Source organism: Carassius carassius, chromosome 26 (assembly GCF_963082965.1).
Source record: "Carassius carassius chromosome 26, fCarCar2.1, whole genome shotgun sequence".
NCBI classification, from domain to species: domain Eukaryota; kingdom Metazoa; phylum Chordata; class Actinopteri; order Cypriniformes; family Cyprinidae; genus Carassius; species Carassius carassius.
The window spans coordinates 30,095,005-30,115,784 of record NC_081780.1 but is presented as its reverse complement, the minus strand read 5'-3'; the positions used below and the strand labels follow the sequence as shown (position 1 = coordinate 30,115,784).

General features: G+C 36.3%; 1 protein-coding gene across 1 annotated transcript in view; it reads left to right on the top strand.

Annotated features, from left to right (window-relative positions):
- The window catches only part of LOC132106143 (membrane-spanning 4-domains subfamily A member 15-like), a 106,442-nt gene that overhangs the window by 61,079 nt on the left and 24,583 nt on the right, over window positions 1–20,780 (top strand). The gene's annotated exons all lie outside the window — the stretch shown is intronic.

Here is a 20,780-nt window from a genome sequence, read left to right as displayed (position 1 = left end):
AATATTATGCGTGGTTAATGAAAAACTAAAAATGTTAAATCACTTGAATAAGGCACTAAAACACATAAAGAACATTGGTTCCCGTAATTTTTGAGAACTGGAGCTTGTAGCCTAGAATTTTTCTTTCTAAATGATGTGAAAATCATCTTGTTTACTCACTCACAGAAAACATTATATTGATTAAAAATTTCTAAGACACTTTTTGTTTGTAAAAGTCATATGCGAGTAGGCGTCAACTATCGTGAATATCATTGTGATTTACACCTGAGAAGACAAAGGCCTGCATAATGAGCTGCATAATGAGCTGCATAATGAGCCTCTCAGTCAGCTGTGCCACTGTGAGGGAGGAGTTACAAGAAAGAATGTGAGAACAAAATAAATGGATATCATTTTATGTTTGTAGTTTATTTAGAATATATTTTATTATTCCACAACATAATTTAATAACCACTTGTGGGAGCAGTTAAACAGTTTATTAGAAACAATCAAAACTGACTTTCAAACAAATTTTTTGGCATCATTACTCCAGTCACACAATCCTTCAGAAATCCTTTTAACAATCAGATTTTCTACAAAAAAAAAACAATTTATTGTTATCATTATCATGGTTATTATTAATAATGTTGAAAAGAGCTGAGAGTATTTTTTCGAAAGAACAGCATTGTTTGTTACATTTGTTACAGATACATTTATTTGTTACATTTATATTATTTACATCAAGCTTTTGAATGGTATAGTATTTTATATTGTTATTGAAACTTCATAATGTTTCACTTGATTATACATTTAGTCAGGAATTATAGTTTGGAAAAAGTCTAACTAGTAAAATGTTTACACGTTATGTGAAAACTAGTACAACTATATAAATAAATAAAAAGAGACTTACTCATGTTTATGATCTCTGCTGAATAAAGTACTTCATTCTTTTTTTTGAGGAAATCCAAATCTCAAATCCTGAGGTAATCCACATCACATCTTTTTGGGGTGAATTATATCTTATTCCTCTCATCGCGAAGCAAACAGTAAAATAAAAGAACTTGAAGAACAGTCTCGCTGTGTTGTCTTCTGTTGTGTGGCGTATTCAAGCCGCATGCTTCAGTTTGAAACATTATAATATGAATAGCACGTTCAGCGCGGGGGCGTGGTCACATTAGAAGATAATGAAGGGAGACGTCAAAAACGGACATCGTGTTGTTTTCATATGGATTACTTTATTACATAACATTTGTTTTTGGCATCACTTGTTTAGTTTAAAAGTAGACATGTCAGGCTTTCTATAGATATCTCTCTCATGTTTCTTAGCGTTATCCACGTGCATTTGTCATATCCCGAGCTTTGCAGTTGTGTGTGCACTGTGCCAAGGCATCAGTCATTTTAATTTTTGACCACAGACATAATGTCAGCAAAAGCAGCATTATTAAGTAAATAAAATGAAAATAAAGTACATACAAATAATTTGACCTTACAGCTCCAAACTCTGTTCTAGAGGGCCAGTGTCCTTTATAGTTTAGCTCCAAGGGTCGGACTGGGGGTAAAACCAGTCCTCATTACCAGGGCCCCAAAGGAAGAAGGTCTACTCGAGTTACAGTTCATTTTAATGACACGTGTCTAAATGAAGATCAGTGCAGACAAAGGCTGCAGACAGCACACCTTGTTTGTTATCTTTATTTTATAAATGCACAAAGTTTTGTTGTTATTATGTCTGTATACAAATAAAAGTAAACCCTTTACAGATCCGATTGATGTATTGCGTACGATCAAAACTGAAAGTGTAATTTAAGTTCTTTTCGGGGTTATCAGGCGAACATGACTCATAACCCGTATACGAGTTAATCGACTCAAAAGGGTTTTAAAATCTTAAGCATACACTAAACCACATGACTTGCTACAATTTACATAATTTCCTTGGAGGGAAAGCAACTCTATGAACAACATATTGGTCATAACTAGAGATTATTGAGATTATTAATCAAAAAGCTAGTCTAATTTGTTTCCAAATTCTGTGTTTCAGCATGTCTAATTATTTGAATGCATAAAAGAGCTTAATTTATTCCTTTTTTTTTAAGAAGCCTTATGATTTTTTTCCCCCTAAAAAAATCTGTTGTGTATAAAAAAAATTCTGGTTATCAAATCAAGTCATGAAACATTAATTTCATTTACCTTTTAATTACTGAAAATTAAGCAAACAAACATTTTTTGGCAAACGGGATTTACTATTAAAATTAAAACATGGAAGAAATGTTGTGTGGTTATTCCTTGAAAAATAATGTTAATATAATTATTAACATTATTTATAATAATTATAATGATAATTGTTTCATTTTAGTAGTAACAGTAGACTATGTACATTCTGATGAACAATAGACTTCAAAACCAAACCGGACTTTAATTTTGATGGGTAGCCGTGAATACCCTTACAGGTCTGTATATGTGATATGACGCTAGTTTTACTAAAATCAAATGGTCAGATGCTCATGAAGCTTCTCTCAGAGTAGTTTTGGAGATGTTGTTCATGTGTTTACATCCCCATTAAGTGACAAGGCAGATGCTGAAATCACTGCGAGCGTCACGCTCTTCAGTAATGTTATATGTGCAAAAAAATGAAACCTCGCATTTGTGCCATTCATTAACAGAGTCATGCAGGATTCATATTTAAATTGACCTTTACGGCTTTAAAGTTATAGATAATATTCCATATCACGGTTTGATTTAAGTGTAATGACCTACTTTTGATTAATTAGTTCATTATTCTTCTATTCTTGAACACTTGATGATTATCTAATCAAAATAAAAGCAGTGGCTGGTGCTCCCGGCCCCCTTTCAGAAGAGGGTGGATCTTCAAGAGCTCATACTACGGCATATCAGCAAAAACATTATCACGCACAGAGAATTAGGGATGGGGGTACTTATTTCGATACTTTTAATGGCCAGTATCGTCAGTATATATACCGATACGATACTTCTAAACAGAACTTTTAAATTATGAAATTCATTAAAATACTAAGAATACAATGGGTAATAATACCTACTTAACTTTATATTTGAAATGCATTTTAACATTCAATATGACTTATAAGCAACTTATTAGGTAATGTTTTTGTTAACAATATGGTTAAAATATGTTTACAGTAGTGGTAACCATGGAAATCTACAAATACTATAGTTAAACTATGATCACTTTAGGTTCATTGTCATAAGGAACTGCCATTATTTGGCTGTTGCATGCATAAAATGTAACATTTTTATTCAGAGAGTGTATGATCTATACAGAATAGAACATGAGCAATGTCAACTTTTAACATTCAAATTTAAATAAATGTACTGCACAAACTAGGGCACAATTTCAATGTGTTTATTGTGAAATAACTCATGTTTTTTTCTGCATTGTTCTGGGATGCCGTTCCCAAAAATATAAATGCGTTCTTATTATAGGCTACTTTGGGGAAACACAGCTCTATTTAAATCAGAAGTGAGTGAATGCTCTTTGTAATTGCTTGATTCTGCCTTGCAACATTTGCATGTGTTTGGTTCAGATGAGCAGGAAAATCCCTCCCACACTGCTAACATAGGTTATATGTCCAATTTAATGCATATTGTATGCATTATTTTTTTTTAAATAAACAAAATCACTGGGAAATATTAAGACCTTATTATCAGTATTTTTTTATTTTAGTATTGATACTTTCAATACTTGCATCAGTATTGATATATCGATACTTCAGGATCTATTCTTCCATCTATGCTGAAAATGAAAGAAACTCTCTGCTGCTGATTTGATGGGCTGGCCTTTGCAAATAAACATTACACTATTAGTGCAAGCCTGTTATCATTCATCTAATTGTACTGAGCATAATAAATGTGTTTTTATGGAGTACGTTTGTATTACATTTATTTCACGTTGCCTTTGCATAATACCACAAGATATATAAAAAAAACCCGTTAGTCCCACTTGTGATTATAAACTTGACAAATTCAAGCGATCAACTTCACATTTCTTTCATATGCAGTTTTTAACTATCACATTCATATTTATGATAATTCTGCTTGCACGTGAAGACCGCTTCAGTGAAAACCCACTCTTAATCCATCTCTTTTAGAGAACTACACACCAGTTTCCCTTCTTCCTTACATTGTAAAAACACTTGAATGAGCAGTGCTACTTAACGCATTACTTAAATTGCTGGGTCTGTCCACTGCTTTTGACACGGTTAACCACCAGATCCTCCTTTCAATCCTATTGCCGAAGGGCCTCTCAGGAACCACACTCCAGTGGTTTGAGTCTTACCTCTCAGATAGTTCCTACAAGGTATTTTGGAAAGTTGAGGTGTCCATCTAACTACTGGGGTGCCTCAGGGCTCAGTTCTTGGACCACTTCTCTTCTCTGTCTACATGGCATCATTAGGTTCTGTCATTCAGAAACATGGCTTTTCATACCACTGCTATGCTGATGACACTCAGCTCTACCTCTTATTCTATCCTGATGATCTGATGTTTCTTTCAGAACATGCTGCACAACTCCTTGTTCAAGCTCTTGTTCTGTCCAGGCTGGACTATTGCAATGCTCTCTTGGCAGGTCTTCCAGCCAGTTCTATCAAACCTTTACAATTAATCCAGAAAGCGGCAGCAAGATTAATTTTTAATGAGCTGAAAAGAAAACATGTTACACCTCTGTTTATCAATTTGCACTAGTTACCAAAAGCTGCTCGCATAAAATTCAAGGCATTGATGTTTACCAACAAAACCACTACTGGCTCTGCACTCCTTTACCCTAAATTCATTACTTCTGACTAATGTGCCCTCTAGAAGCTTGCGTTCTGCAAGTGAATGTCGCTTGATTGTGCCATCCCAAAGAAGCACAAAGTCACTTTTACAGACTTTTAAATTAAATGTTCCATCCTGGTGGAATGACCTCCCCAACTCAATCCGAGCAGCTGAGTCATCTTCCGGAATCAGCATAAAAAACATCTCTTCCATCTTTATTCGACCCTCTAACTTTAGCACTCACTATTCTAATTCTATTCTTTCAAAAATTCGAACTACCTTTCTAATCTTTTTGTATTCTATCTATTTTCTTTTCCTTTATTATAAAAAATATATAAAAGACCTCTAACACTAGCTTGCTCTATTCTTTTCTATTCTATTAGTTTTCTTTTTTATGTATTATATTATTTAAAAGTAATAAGCTTGCTGCGTATTGTTACAGCACTCTTTGCTCTTTTGTTGTTTTTGATTGCTTCCATTGTCCTCATTGGATAAAAGCATCTGCTAAATGACTAAATGTTATATATATATATATATATATATATATATATATATATATATATATATATATATATATATATATATATATATATATATATATATTTATATATCACTGAGAAAGGAAGTTGATCATAATCTTTTTTTTTTTATCTTGCAGATACCTGTGGTAAGCAGTTATTCCATTCATGACCACCCTGCAGACGCTTCTCCACAATACAGTGAAATATGAATTTAAAAAATGTGGACAGTGTTTCCTTATCAAAACAAATATGGCAGTATACTATGATGTAATAAATAATACGCCTGATGTGAATAACTTTTGTGTGGATTAATTAAAGATGTTATTCTTTTTCTTCATGTGCTTATTGTACACTGCACCCTTGACACTTGAGTATTATTCAATATTTTGTAATATATTAATGCAATATATTGTTCAATATATTTTCAAAATAGTTAACCCCTTACTAGTCACCCCATCCATTTTTCGGCATAGAGACAGAAATGACATACCCAAAATAAAAAGGTTTCTGCTTATGATTCTTTCTGACTAGATACATAATCAGCATATGTTCACAATGCTGACACTTCAAAGTTTACAGGAATCCGAATTACTCAGACTGTTATGATAATAGAGATATATAATTTCAAACATAAAAATAAACATATAGCTGCATGCAGTGATGGCGGGCTCAAGCCATCAGTGCAAATGCCAACCCGGTGGCATCCCGTAAACTGTGCCCAGCGAGCACATGCATTTATAGTAACCCTCTGGCAGTCAGGTTTTAAGGGATACAGCAATTAAAGGGTTAATCAGAAAGGGTTAATCAACAGAACAATATTCATTAAGAAACTGAAATTAAATGATTAATAACTATTTAAGTGTAAATATATAAATATTATCATTTAGATACATTATAATAGTTGAGAGTGTGTATATATTCCATATTCCTGCTGTAATTCATGATAAAGTCAGGTTTTTATAAAAAAAAATTAGTAGTTGCCAGCCATAAATTTTTTTAAGCTCATCTAAAGTAAGGGACTGTTTATACATTTAAATCACTCACAAAGGAGATGTAAAGGACCATTCATCTTCCAAACTGAAAAGTTAAACACAACACAGAGGGATACAGAACACAGAAATATTTTTTCAAGATGCATAATATGAAACTGTACAGCTGTACACTTGATAAAAAAATGAAATATAAACCTATGGAAATATATTATATATATATATATATATATATATATATATATATATATATATATATATATATTAGGGGTTGAACGACTACTGATTTTTTAAAGTCGACTTTTATGTGATGAAAGTAGAGTCGAAGTCGACCAATCGCTGATGACGTCATTAATGAACAAATAAGTCAAGAGTGAAAAACACCTCATGCACAGCTATGGCATATGACACCGCTGCGTACATGGCTATTGCTCCAATAACAGCTCATTTTTATCAGTTCTTTTGTCTTTGGGTCAGTTTATTTCTCTATTTCACTGTGCATTCTGGTTGTCCACCTAGTGTATAATGCTATGTAGTATAATAAATGATAAGACATTTGTTCTTTGCTTCGTTTTATTTTATATAAGAAGGTTTAACATTAAAATATATTAAAGTGCACATGAACACACACACAAACAAAAAGGGTTCTATCAGACCAATCACAGTGCTTGCAGTCCATGTAGAATTGACGCGCTGTTCGATTTTTGTAGAGGTAGCCTGCATGTACTACGCACAAATTACAGCGTACGACGCAGAAGTATAAATTGGACTTTATTTTGTGCCCCCCGCTCCCCGACACAACCCAATGGTTCTTGAGGTTCTGGTTGTCCACCTACTCTATCTGACAAATTTGAGATAAAATCTACAAATGGCTGCCAAATTTGGCTGCCAAAATTAATACTGTACGGTTTATTAATAATAAATTTATTGCTAAAATGTCAAGTTTTCATTTACTAAAACTAGACTAAAATACTTAAGTTTTTGGATTAAAACTACACTAAATTTTGAGACTTTTAGTCATCTAAAACTACATAGCATAAGGTTGACTAAATTTAATAAAAACTAACAAGGACATTTTAACACGGAACTAAGACTAAAATTAAATAGCTGACACACGTAACACCACTTCATGCGTTTTCTCAGATCGAATAGCTATCCGATCGTGAAAAGACCAGGTGTAAATGCCCTCCGAAACGCATTTGAGACGGATTTGAATTCGATCGCTCAAACCACTTCAGGAGGTGGTCTGGGCCGCATTCCAGACAAAACTAGACAAGTGTAAATGTATCTGGTTGTTAAAACCACAAATGTAAATTGTACTCCTCCCCAAAATGCAAAAAAAATAAACGTGTGAGGGCGTGTTATAGGCTATATGTAATGTTACAGCCAGATATGACGACGCTACTGGAACACGCACCACCAGATGAGAAGCTGAGCATATATTCATTAAACCAACGTGCAAACTATCGCAAATCAAAGTGAAAGTAAGTCGCGAACGCTTAACACACAATCATCATCATTAATAGTAGAGAAACGAAATGATCTTACCAGTGCTGTTGCCGCTCTCTCTTATTGCGGTCTTTGATTTAGAAATTTTAGCTGATGTTCAATAAAATGCAGCTCATATCTGTTGCTTTCGGTGACGTGCACTCCATTAAATCTGCATATAGCGCGGGAATTGAAGATCGGATTTAAATCCGTTTCCCAAAAACACATTCATGTGACCAGGTGTACAACCCGAATTCCGGAAAAGTTGGGACGTTTTTAAAATTTTACTAAAATGAAAACTAAAAGACTTTCAAATCACATGAGCCAATATTTTATTCACAATAGAACATAGATAACATAGCAAATGTTTAAACTGAGAGAAAGTTTACAATTTTATGCACAAAATGAGCTCATTTCAATTTTGATTTCTGCTACAGGTCTCAAAATAGTTGGGACGGGGCATGTTTACCATGGTGTAGCATCTCCTTTTCTTTTCAAAACAGTTTGAAGACGTCTGGGCATTGAGGCTATGAGTTGCTGGAGTTTTGCTTTTGGAATTTGGTCCCATTCTTGCCTTATATAGATTTCCAGCTGCTGAAGAGTTCGTGGTCGTCTTTGACGTATTTTTCGTTTAATGATGCGCCAAATGTTCTCTATAGGTGAAAGATCTGGACTGCAGGCAGGCCAGGTTAGCACCCGGACTCTTCTACGACGAAGCCATGCTGTTGTTATAGCTGCAGTATGTGGTTTTGCATTGTCCTGCTGAAATAAACAAGGCCTTCCCTAAAATAGACATTGTTTGGAGGGAAGCATATGTTGCTCTAAAACCTTTATATACCTTTCAGCATTCATAGAGCCTTCCAAAACATGCAAGCTGCCCATACCGTATGCACTTATGCACCCCCATACCATCAGAGATGCTGGCTTTTGAACTGAACGCTGATAACATGCTGGAAGGTCTCCCTCCTCTTTAGCCCGGAGGACACGGCGTCCGTGATTTCCAACAAGAATGTCAAATTTGGACTCGTCTGACCATAAAACACTATTCCACTTTGAAATAGTCCATTTTAAATGAGCCTTGGCCCACAGGACACGAAGGCACTTCTGGACCATGTTCACATATGGCTTCCTTTTTGCATGATAGAGCTTTAGTTGGCATCTGCTGATGGCACGGCGGATTGTGTTTACCGACAGTGGTTTCTGAAAGTATTCCTGGGCCCATTTAGTAATGTCATTGACACAATTATGCCGATGAGTGATGCAGTGTCGTCTGAGAGCCCGAAGACCACGGGCATCCAATAAAGGTCTCCGGCCTTGTCCCTTACGCACAGAGATTTCTCCAGTTTCTCTGAATCTTTTGATGATGTTATGCACTGTAGATGATGAGATTTGCAAAGCCTTTGCAATTTGACATTGAGGAACATTGTTTTTAAAGTTTTCCACAATTTTTTTACGCAGTCTTTCACAGATTGGAGAGCCTCTGCCCATCTTTACTTCTGAGAGACTCTGCTTCTCTAAGACAAAGCTTTTATAGCTAATCATGTTACAGACCTGATATCAATTAACTTAATTAATCACTAGATGTTCTCCCAGCTGAATCTTTTCAAAACTGCCTGCTTTTTTAGCCATTTGTTGCCCCCGTGCCAACTTTTTTGAGACCTGTAGCAGGCATTAAATTTTAAATGAGCCAATTAAGTGGATAAAAGTGTAAAATTTCTCAGTTTAAACATTTGCTACGTTATCTATGCTCTATTGTGAATAAAATATTGGCTCATGTGATTTGAAATTCCTTTAGTTTTCATTTTATTAAAATTTAAAAAACGTCCCAACTTTTCCGGAAGTCGGGTTGTAAATGGAACAGTTTTGATAAATCAGATAGCTATCCGATCTGAGAAAACGCAAGTGGCCAGGTGTAAACAGCCCCAAAATCATCTAGCCTTAACCCACTTATACTGCTGAAATGTAACTACATAGTCAGTGACATTAAATGGTCTTAAAATTACAATAATATTCTATCTCACAATAAGTTTTGGGTAACTATATCTCCAAAAAATAAATAAATTGAGATATTATGGTGGTCTAGTAATCTAAAAAACAGAGAACAACTGATCTGGATTACATGGTCAGATTTACTACACACTACACAGCCACACATACTTCCAGTAGCGACTATCATATGTCACATACATCATAGAGATACATCTATTGGGGGGGGGGCTTTGGAATGATGTAGACATAGTTAAAAACCAAAAATGGGATTGCGTTATTAACCACGTACACCCAAAATATACGAGGTGGAGAATGACCTTTTTTGTGGGTTGTCTCATTTTACTAGGATTACTGTTAAGAAAGAGAATGTTACAAAAACCTAACAACCATTTAAAAAAGACTTGTGATTTTAATGTGTAATGTGCAGTGTAATGTCTATAATAGACCTTTATGTAATAGATGAAGTGAAGGAACAGGAATGTGACCCAATAAAAATAAGAGGACTTTAAAAAGGTGGCCTGGTCTGATGGGTCTTGATTTCTGTTGTGAGGTTCAAATGTTGTGGTCAGAATTTGGCACCAATGGATCCAACCTGCCTTGTTGGACAGTGTTTTCTCTACTTCCTGTTGGCCTTCTGTAGCAAATCGTAGCTCCGTGTAGCTGTTTTTATTTTATTTTTTCTCTAGAATCTTTATCTTACTATCACTCTCTGTTTTTTAAAGTGGTAATTCACACCATATTTCTGATATTATCGATCAATCTTATCAGATTAACTTTGATCGTTCACTTTTATTTTATTTCCGTGAGTGCAGTACACCTGCAAAGCGTTAGCACTCGTTAGCTTGTCATTAGCGTTTTAATTCGAACCTATCACTGTATTCTTTTCTCCTCTCGCTCCAGTTTTTCACAAGTTTATCATACAACAGCAGTAAGAAGTTTCATCAAGCACGGTGAGTAATGGCTTCTCCTGTCATTGTGTCTTGCACCTCTTGCCACATGTACAGTTTATCTATCTCTTTCGCTGATGAGGGATTCACATGTGATAAATGCAGGGAAATAGTTAGGCTGACAGAGAAGATTTCAGAATTAGAGACACGCATTCAAACTTTAATTGAGGACAGTAAAAATGTTAGGGCTCTAGATATGGCTTTGGATGCGTCTAGCTCAGGGATTCCTGTACATTGTGCGGTTCCGGAAACAGAGCCCTTGCAGCAGGGCAACTGGGTGACGGTGAGGCAGCGTAGTCGCAGGTCAAAACACCGCTCTTCTGTTCCGATCAAAACATTAAACAGGTTCTCCCCACTCAGTGATGCACCCACTGAGAAACCTGATGAAGTGCTCTAGTTATTGGTGATTCTATTGTACGGAACGTGAATATAGAGACACCAGCCACCATAGTCAAATGTTTACCGGGAGCCAGAGCGCCTGACATCTTGGCAAATTTAAAAGTGCTGGCTAATGCTAAACGTAAATACAGTAAGATTGTTATTCATGCCGGCGCTAATGATGTTCGACTTCGCCAGTCGGAGATCACTAAAAATAACATTAAAGAGGTGTGTGAACTTGCAAGCACGATGTCAGACACTGTAATATGCTCTGGTCCCCTCCCTGCTTACCGTGGTGATGAGATGCATAGCAGATTGTCATCACTCAATGGCTGGATGTCTAAGTGGTGCCCACAGAATAACATAGGTTTCATAGACAATTGGACGAGCTTTTGGGGCAGACCTGACCTGCTTAAAAGAGATGGTCTTCATCCCTCCTGGGATGGCGCCACTCTTCTCTCTAGAAATTTGGCAAATAGTCTTAGTGTTTATACTTGACTAACTGGGGCCCAGGTCAGGAAGCAGACAGACTGGCTAAACCGACCGTCTGCTAGCTGCCTCCCGTCACAGAGGTCAGTTAATTCTCAGCACATAGAGACTTTTTCACCTAGATATCACACTATAGAGACTGTGTCTGTTCCCCGAACTAGAAAAAACAAAAAACGTCCAAACCAAGTTAAGATTATCAATTTAATTGAGGTTCAACAAATCAAAAACAGAAGCAATATGGATAAACAAATGATAAAGCTTGGCTTATTGAATATCAGATCCCTTTCTACGAAAACACCTTTTGTAAATAATATGATCACTGATCATAATATAGATGTACTCTGTTTGACAGAAACCTGGCTAAAACCTGATGATTACATTATTTTAAATGAGTCCACCCCCCAAGATTACTGTTATAAACATGAGCCGCGTCTAAAAGGCAAAGGTGGAGATGTTGCTTCAATTTATAAAAACGTTTTCAGGATCTCTCAGAGAGCAGGCTTCAAGTATAACTCGTTTGAAGTAATGGTGCGTCATATAACATTATCCAGAGAAACAAATGTTAATGATAAATCCCCTGTTATGTTTGTACTGGCTACTGTATACAGGCCACCAGGGCACCATACAGACTTTATTAAAGAGTTTGGTGATTTTACATCCGAGTTAGTTCTGGCTGCAGATAAAGTCTTAATAGTTGGTGATTTTAATATCCATGTTGATAATGAAAAAGATGCATTGGGATCAGCATTTATAGACATTCTGAACTCTATTGGTGTTAGACAACACGTTTCAGGACCTACTCATTGTCGAAATCATACTCTAGATTTAATACTGTCACATGGAATTGATGTTGATGGTGTTGAAATTATTCAGCCAAGTGATGATATCTCAGATCATTATTTAGTTCTGTGCAAACTTCATATAGCCAAAATTGTAAATCCTACTTCTTGTTACAAGTATGGAAGAACCATCACTTCTAACACAAAAAAATGCTTTTTAAGTTATCTTCCTGATGTATCCAAATTCCTTAGCATATCCAAAACCTCAGAACTACTTGATGATGTAACAGAAACTATGGACTCTCTCTTTTCTATCACTTTAAATACAGTTGCTCCTTTACGCTTAAGGAAGGTTAAGGAAAACAGTTTGACACCATGGTTAATGAGCATACTCGCACCCTAAAGAGAGCAGCCCGAAAAATGGAGCGCAGCTGGAGAAAAACAAAACTAGAGGTATTTCGTATTGCTTGGCGGGAAAGTAACATATCCTACAGAAAAGCATTAAAAACTGCTAGATCCGATTACTTTTCTTCTCTTTTAGAAGAAAACAAACATAACCCCAGGTATTTATTCAATACAGTGGCTAAATTAACGAAAAATAAAACCTCAACAAGTGTTGACATTTCCCAACATCACAGCAGTAATGACTTAATGAACTACTTTACTTCTAAAATTGATACTATTAGAGATAAAATTGCAACCATTCAGCCGTCAGCTACAGTATCACATCAGACAGTGCACTATAGACCCCCTGAGGAACAGTTCCACTCATTCTCTACTATAGGAGAGGAAGAATTGTATAAACTTGTTAAATCATCTAAACCAACAACATGTATGTTAGACCCTATACCATCTAAGCTCCTAAAAGAGGTGCTTCCAGAAGTCATAGATCCTCTTCTGACTATTATTAATTCCTCATTGTCATTAGGATATGTCCCCAAAACCTTCAAACTGGCTGTTATTAAGCCTCTCATCAAAAAACCACAGCTTGACCCCAAAGAACTAGTTAATTATAGACCATCTCGAATCTCCCTTTTCTGTCCAAGATACTAAAAAAAGGTGGTATCCTCACAATTATATTCCTTCTTAGAGAAAAATGGTATATGTGAGGATTTCCAGTCAGGATTTAGACCGTATCATAGTACTGAGACTGCTCTCCTTAGAGTTACAAATGATCTGCTCTTATCATCTAATCGTGGGTGTATCTCTCTATTAGTTTTATTGGATCTTAGTGCTGCGTTTGACACAATTGACTACAACATTCTTTTGCATAGACTTAAACACTTTGTTGGCATCAGTGGAAGTGCATTAGCATGGTTTAAATCGTACTTATATGACCGCCATCAGTTCGTAGCAGTGAATGAAGATGTATCCTATCGATCACAAGTGCAGTATGGAGTACCTCAAGGCTCAGTACTAGGGCCGCTACTCTTCACGCTTTATATGTTACCCTTGGGAGATATCATCAGGAAACATGGTGTTAGCTTTCACTGTTATGCTGATGATACTCAACTCTATATTTCTTCGCAGCCCGGTGAAACACACCAATTTGAAAAACTAATGGATTGCATAGTCGATATAAAAAACTGGATGACAAGTAATTTCTTACTGGTAAATTCTGAAAAAAACAGAGGTGTTAATTATAGGACCTAAAAACTCCGCTTGTAATAACCTAGAACACTGTCTAAGACTTGATGGTTGCTCTGTCAATTCTTCGTCATCAGTTAGGAACCTAGGTGTGCTATTTGATCGCAATCTTTCCTTAGAAAGCCACGTTTCTAGCATTTGTAAAACTGCATTTTTCCATCTCAAAAATATATCTAAATTACGGCCTATGCTCTCAATGTCAATGCAGAAATGTTAATCCATGCTTTTATGACCTCAAGGTTAGATTATTGTAATGCTTTATTGGGTGGTTGTTCTGCACGCTTAGTAAACAAACTACATCTAGTCCAAAATGCAGCAGCAAGAGTTCTTAATAGAACCAGGAAGTATGACCATATTAGCCCGGTCCTGTCAACACTGCACTGGCTCCCTATCAAGCATCGTATAGATTTTAAAATATTGCTTATTACCTATAAAGCCCTGAATGGTTTAGCACCTCAGTATTTGAATGAGCTCCTTTTACATTATAATCCTCTACGTCCGCTACGTTCTCAAAACTCAGGCAATTTAATAATACCTAGAATATCAAAATCAACTGCGGGCGGCAGATCCTTTTCCTATTTGGCGCCTAAACTCTGGAATAACCCACCTAACATTGTTCAGGAGGCAGACACACTCTTGCAGTTTAAATCTAGATTAAAGACCCATCTCTTTTACCTGGCATACACATAACATACTAATATGCTTTTATTATCCAAATCCGTTAAAGGATTTTTAGGCTGCATTAATTAGGTAAACCGGAACCGGAAACACTTCCCATAACACCCTATGTACTTGCTACATCATTAGAAGAATGGCATCTACGCTGATATTTGTCTGTTTCTCTCTTGTTCCGAGGTCACCGTGGCCACCAGATCCAGTCTGTGTCCAGATCAGAGGGTCACTGCAGTCACCCGGATCAGGTACGTATCCAGACCAGATGGTGGATCAGCACCTAGAAAGGACCTCTACATCCCTTAAAGACAGCGGAGACCAGGACAACTAGAGCCCCAGATACAGATCCCCTGTAAAGACCTTGTCTCAGAAGAGCACCAGGACAAGACCACAGGAAACAGATGATTCTTCTGCACAATCTGACTTTGCTGCAGCCTGGAATTGAACTACTGGTTTCGTCTGGTCAGAGGAGAACTGGCCCCCCAACTGAGCCTGGTTTCTCCCAAGGTTTTTTTCTCCATTCTGTCACCGATGGAGTTTCGGTTCCTTGCCGCCGTCGCCTCTGGCTTGCTTAGTTGGGGACACTTCATCTACAGCGATATCGTTGACTTGATTGCAAATAAATGCACAGACACTATTTAACTGAACAGAGGTCATAACTGAATTCAATGATGAACTGCCTTTAACTATCATTTTTGCATTATTGACACTGTTTTCCTAATGAATGTTGTTCAGTTGTTTTGACGCAATGTATTTTGTTTAAAGCGCTATATAAATAATGGTGACTTTGACTTTGTATGCGAGGTTCAGTCTGGTTGTGATAATGGTGTGTGGGATATTTTCTTGGCATGCTTTGGGACCCTGAGTACCAGTTGAGCTGGTTAAATAGTTTAAATCAAGCATCGTTTAAACAATTTAAATTAACAAATGCTAACATTGTGTTCTATGATGAGCAACACATACACCTCTGGTAAAAGCTCAGAAAAAGTTGTCCAGGGTTTCATGACCCTTTAAAGAAATAGTCAATCATGATTTCTCTTTGATTTCTGTCCTCAATCCCCTTTGGAGGGCCTACCACCCATAGATCATGTCGCTTTGTTCGGGACACTAAATTGTCTACAGCAGCATTTAATTAAATTTTTAAGCATTTAGCAGCATGCTGTTAATTTGGCCTTTAATGAAGTGACTTCATTCCCCAACTCCGTAATCCTGCTATCAATAAGGGCCTTTTCCAACTCAGAAATAGTGGTGGTATGAGAGGCCAAAGTGCCGTGAATATTATCCAATGATGTTTGTAAAGGAAACAGGGAAGGCTTCAGAAAAGTGGTAAATTCCTCTGTTAAACTTTGCTTTGATTTCTCAAGCTCTGACACGAGCTGCTATGTGTTAAAGGAGCCGTTGCTGCCGCCCCCATGTCAGATACCTCAAATTCTTTACAAGATCCTACTTGTTTTTAAGCACTGCCAGGTTTATTAGTCTTGCACATTCCTGCTTTCACTCTGCTCCCTAATATCACTTAAGACACTTTATCAAGGATTGGAGCACAGACAAGGTGCAAACTCTCACTACATACTGAAACCGGACGCCTCTTCTGAAGATATACTGTAAACATGTTAAAGAACACAGGCACAGTATAATTTACATATCAACCAACACAATGTACCAAGCATCGCATAGCCAAGCATAGCATAGTCGTTAATACAGAATAACATTTTAAAAGCCACATTACATTGATATGGCCAAAGGGGCGTTTTTTGGGGCGTTAATGTAAGTAATTTGACGAGCACAAACGTTAGTAAATCCCATTCCATTGAATAGTCTCCTCCCGTAAATTTTGCGTCTGAAAGGGAAGCTCTTTCAAATGCATATTCAATAAGGTCAGGCTCCAAAATAACGGTATCCATGCCTTCTCAGTGCTAATTCTTCACTCCAGTCTCAGCAGAGGTCTGATCTTGTCAGCATTTTGTTTTAGACAGTTGTAGCTGCACTGGTCTAATGTAATGATAGCCATGCTTCATAAAGAAGTCTTTTTGCTGTTGATTTGTTTTAAAGATGAATTACTCATGTGAAGTCATGGAGGCACATCCCAGAGGAGTGCAAGGTGCATATAAAATATATATATATATATATATATATTTTTTAAGAAAATGACTGATCTTTTCGCTAAACAAGACCATTTTTCCACGTCTGGTATTGGGTAGTGCCCTTTGAAACTGCTCTGAAACTGTAATTTAAACTGTTTGGTAGCATTGAAGTCCACTATTAGGAGAAAAATCCTGGAATGTTTTCGTCAAAAGCCTTAATTTATTTTTGACTGAAGAAAGAAAGACGTAAATATTTTGGATGACATGGTGGTGAGTAAATTACTAGAGAATTATAATTTGAAAGTGAACTAATTCTTTAACATAACTTATTTATAACATAAAAACATACATTTTCTGTAAAGCTTCTATGAAACAGTATGTATAATAAAATATGCTATACAAATAAAGGTGAATTTAATAAAACTTGCATCTTTTTTTCTCTCTCTCCATGTCAGCAGGAAAACCTTACATTAATTCTGCGAGTGACTGGAGCATTCCCATACAGCATAATAAACTATGGTGCAGAGCAGGGGTTCCCAAACTTTTCAGCCCGCGACCCTCAAACTAACAGTTCCAACTCGTAACACCCACTTTCCTCTGAGGTGGATAAACTATACAAACGTTTTCCCAACAGTGCACATTCATGACAACAAAAAGGAACACAACAGTTTAACAACAACATTATTTTATTATAATTTAGTCATTACTTACATTTCAACATTAATCTTACCTAATGAGTTGGGTGGGAACAGCCGATTTATAATGCTTTAAAAAGTTATTTGATTACAGGAAATTAGATTTCTCTTTGTGGTTTGATTTCACCCCTACTTTGGGAACCCCTGGTGTAGAGTAGACTAAAGAAGGACAACATGCTTTTCAGTTTATTATAAATGAATGAATCCATTGCTGTAAATAAGTATCAACATACATAAAATATATGATTAATAGTAAAAAGTATGTTTTAAGTTACAATAAATAATTATGAAGTAAACAAAAATCTAAAACATTAAAAAATATACATTTTATATAAATGTAATTTTTAAGACAACACACTAACATAACCAACTATTTCAAAACATCAGCAAACACAGCATCTTTAACCCAGGTAACTTAATTTTAAAATATGTTAACAAGGCAAGCAGCAAAAGTTTAACACATTAATCCTCAGATATTAACGTCATTTATCTTTAAAAAAACCCCACTGAAACGCATACATGTCGATGTATTTTAGAAGTAATGTCAATAAATAATTTAATCACAGTTCTATCTCTATAACTCAATGCATTCTTTGTCTGCTGTGAACTTTGTGGAACTATTAGAAGTCCACGTGATGATTGCGCATTTCCCTGTCGCAACTCTCTCTCTCTCTCTCTCTCTCTCTCTTTTTCTCTCTCTCTGATTTATAGGTGTTTAAGATTTAAACTGAAACTAAAAGTTTGAGTTCTATGTGTGATAAGACTTCATTTCTGAACGCTATAAACCAAAGCATACAACTTCTGTCTTATTTATCGGTAAGTATGTCCTACCCATAACTTATATGATGCTATCATTTAAATGTGATGATTTTAGTGCGTGTTTGTAAGTTTGGTATACTTCTAGCTGAAAGGTGTTTACTCGAGGAGTCAGGGGCGATTCATCAGAAACTCTATCTATTATTCTGCGAATTCAAATTAATTATGATTCAAGGTCATTATTTGGAAATGTAATTTTTTCCGTTCCTAGCATTTACATAAATATTACACCTAAAAACACTTAAGTGTAACAATTTCTTTATATTTTAAAATGAAACATGTTAATTGAACATCAATGTGACTATTTCTTTTTGAAATTAATAAGGAATTCCAAATACCACAGAACTACTCGTCCCCACAGTCATGTACAGAGAGAATGTCATAAACCACCAACAAAGCATATAAAATAACCAAAAATAAAAAAACATTTTTTTACACATCAGCAAGGAAAGCACTGAAATATGACAAAACAAACAACAATTAAATCAGAAATGGACTGTCAGTAATAGAGACTCTCTGGGCTTCGTGATCCTGGTTCACATGCCTCAATCCCTGCAGGTGTTGGAAAATCTGAAACGAAGACCAGGAGACTATTGGGTAATCTTCAGAATAATTCTGTATGGAGAAAGATCTGCGTGGCGTCATAAAAAATCGAACTAGTCCTTAGTTCTATCTAACTAGGGTTAGTTCACACCAAAATTTTAATTATGTCATTAATGACTCATGTCGTTCCAAAGAAAAACATCATCAAAGTAGTCCTTGTGACATCAGAGGGTCAGTTAGAATATTTTGAAGCATCGAAAAAAACATTTTGGTCCAAAACAACAAAAATGACAACTTTAGGGGCTGTTCACATGTCGCGTCTTTTGCGCGCACAAGTTAGGTATTTCCAATGTAGGTGCGCGGTATGCACGCTCATAATGGAAGCGACGTGGTTGCGACACGCACGCAGTGCGACGCACCTGTTTTTTCCAGGCGCGCCCGCACCGAATCAAGTTAAAAACATCTCAACTTTTCAGAATACCGCGAGTCATGTGACAAGAACTAACCATTCAGCTTCATCGTTTCCCATAACAGCATTGAAAGCTCAGCCAAGATGAAGGAACAGGTGAACATAGCTGTATATGGATATTTGAAATAAATTTAGTAGCAGAGCTACTGCAAGCGATTTTTATAGCTGCAAATCCATTTATCCTTTGCTGAAATTTCTGCGTCTTCATGGAGAGTGCACGTCATGGTTGCTTAGCAAAGGCAGACGACTCAGGGGCGCAACTGCCCGAGCGCTTTGGAAAGAAGGAGAAAGCGGTGCGACTAGCGTTTTCCACGCGTTTTTAGGCGTGATATGTGACCGACCCCTTATTCAGCATTGTCTTCTCTTCCGGGTCTATTCTAACTGACCCTCTGATGTCACATGGACTACTTTGATGATGTTTTTCTTACCTTTCTGGACATGGACAGTATATCGTACACACAGCTTCAATGGAGGGACTGAGAGCTCTCGGACTAAATTTAAAATTTAAACTGTATTCTGAAGATAAACGGAGGTCTCACGGGTTTGGAACGACATGAGGGTAAGTCATTAATGACATAATTTTTATTTTTGGATCAACTAACCCTTTAATACATTGTAGTTTATTTACATTTCAAGGGGGAGGGATATCTACAGTAGAGGTGGAGACAATTTAAACAAAGCAAGTAAATGGAATCTGGAAAATTCCAGACACTGACATTTTCCCAGCCTTGATCTCATCAACATAACAATGTCATTCAAATGCATAGGTGCAAATTCAATCTGTCTTAAAAAGCAAAATGGCAGGGAAAAGTACAAAGACAGAAGGTCATTATCTCAGACACCTGGGCTATGATCCTTTTTTACCTCTTAATGTACCTCAAAACTTTTTCAGTTTATATGCTATTATATTGGAACTTAGATTTAACATTTTATTAATTTTTTATTCCACACAGGGTTTTTTAGAAAGTCAGCGCTCATCTATTTCATGTATCAATATGTGATAGTATGAGATTAATACACAATGTTTTAGCTCAAAACTCACTCTATTTGTGAAATAAAGCAGATGATGTAAATACTAAACTGACACATAAGAGACAGAATGCAGAAGTTTACTGTCACTGTATTGTGGGAATTGTGACTGTCTCAGGCAGACACTCAGTGCCCTTAAAGGGATAGTTTACCCCCCCAAAAAAATAATAATAATAATTTATTCAACCTTAGGCCATCCATGATGTCAGTAAGGTGCGCTTTTAAAGGGTTAGTTTACCCAAAAATTTTAATTAGGCTGCGTTTTACTCACCCCGAGGCATCCTAGGTGTATATGACACTGAAATTTAGTCAGTTATATTATAAATTGTCTGATCTTTCAGGCTCTTCCATTAAAAAAAAGTGTCTCACATGACTCCGGGGGGTGAACAAAGGCCTCCTGAAAAAACTTCTCCCATGTAATTGTGAATTGTAATTATGTATGCATATAATGGTTCTGTTCTGTACACCAATGGTGTTTGTCTTG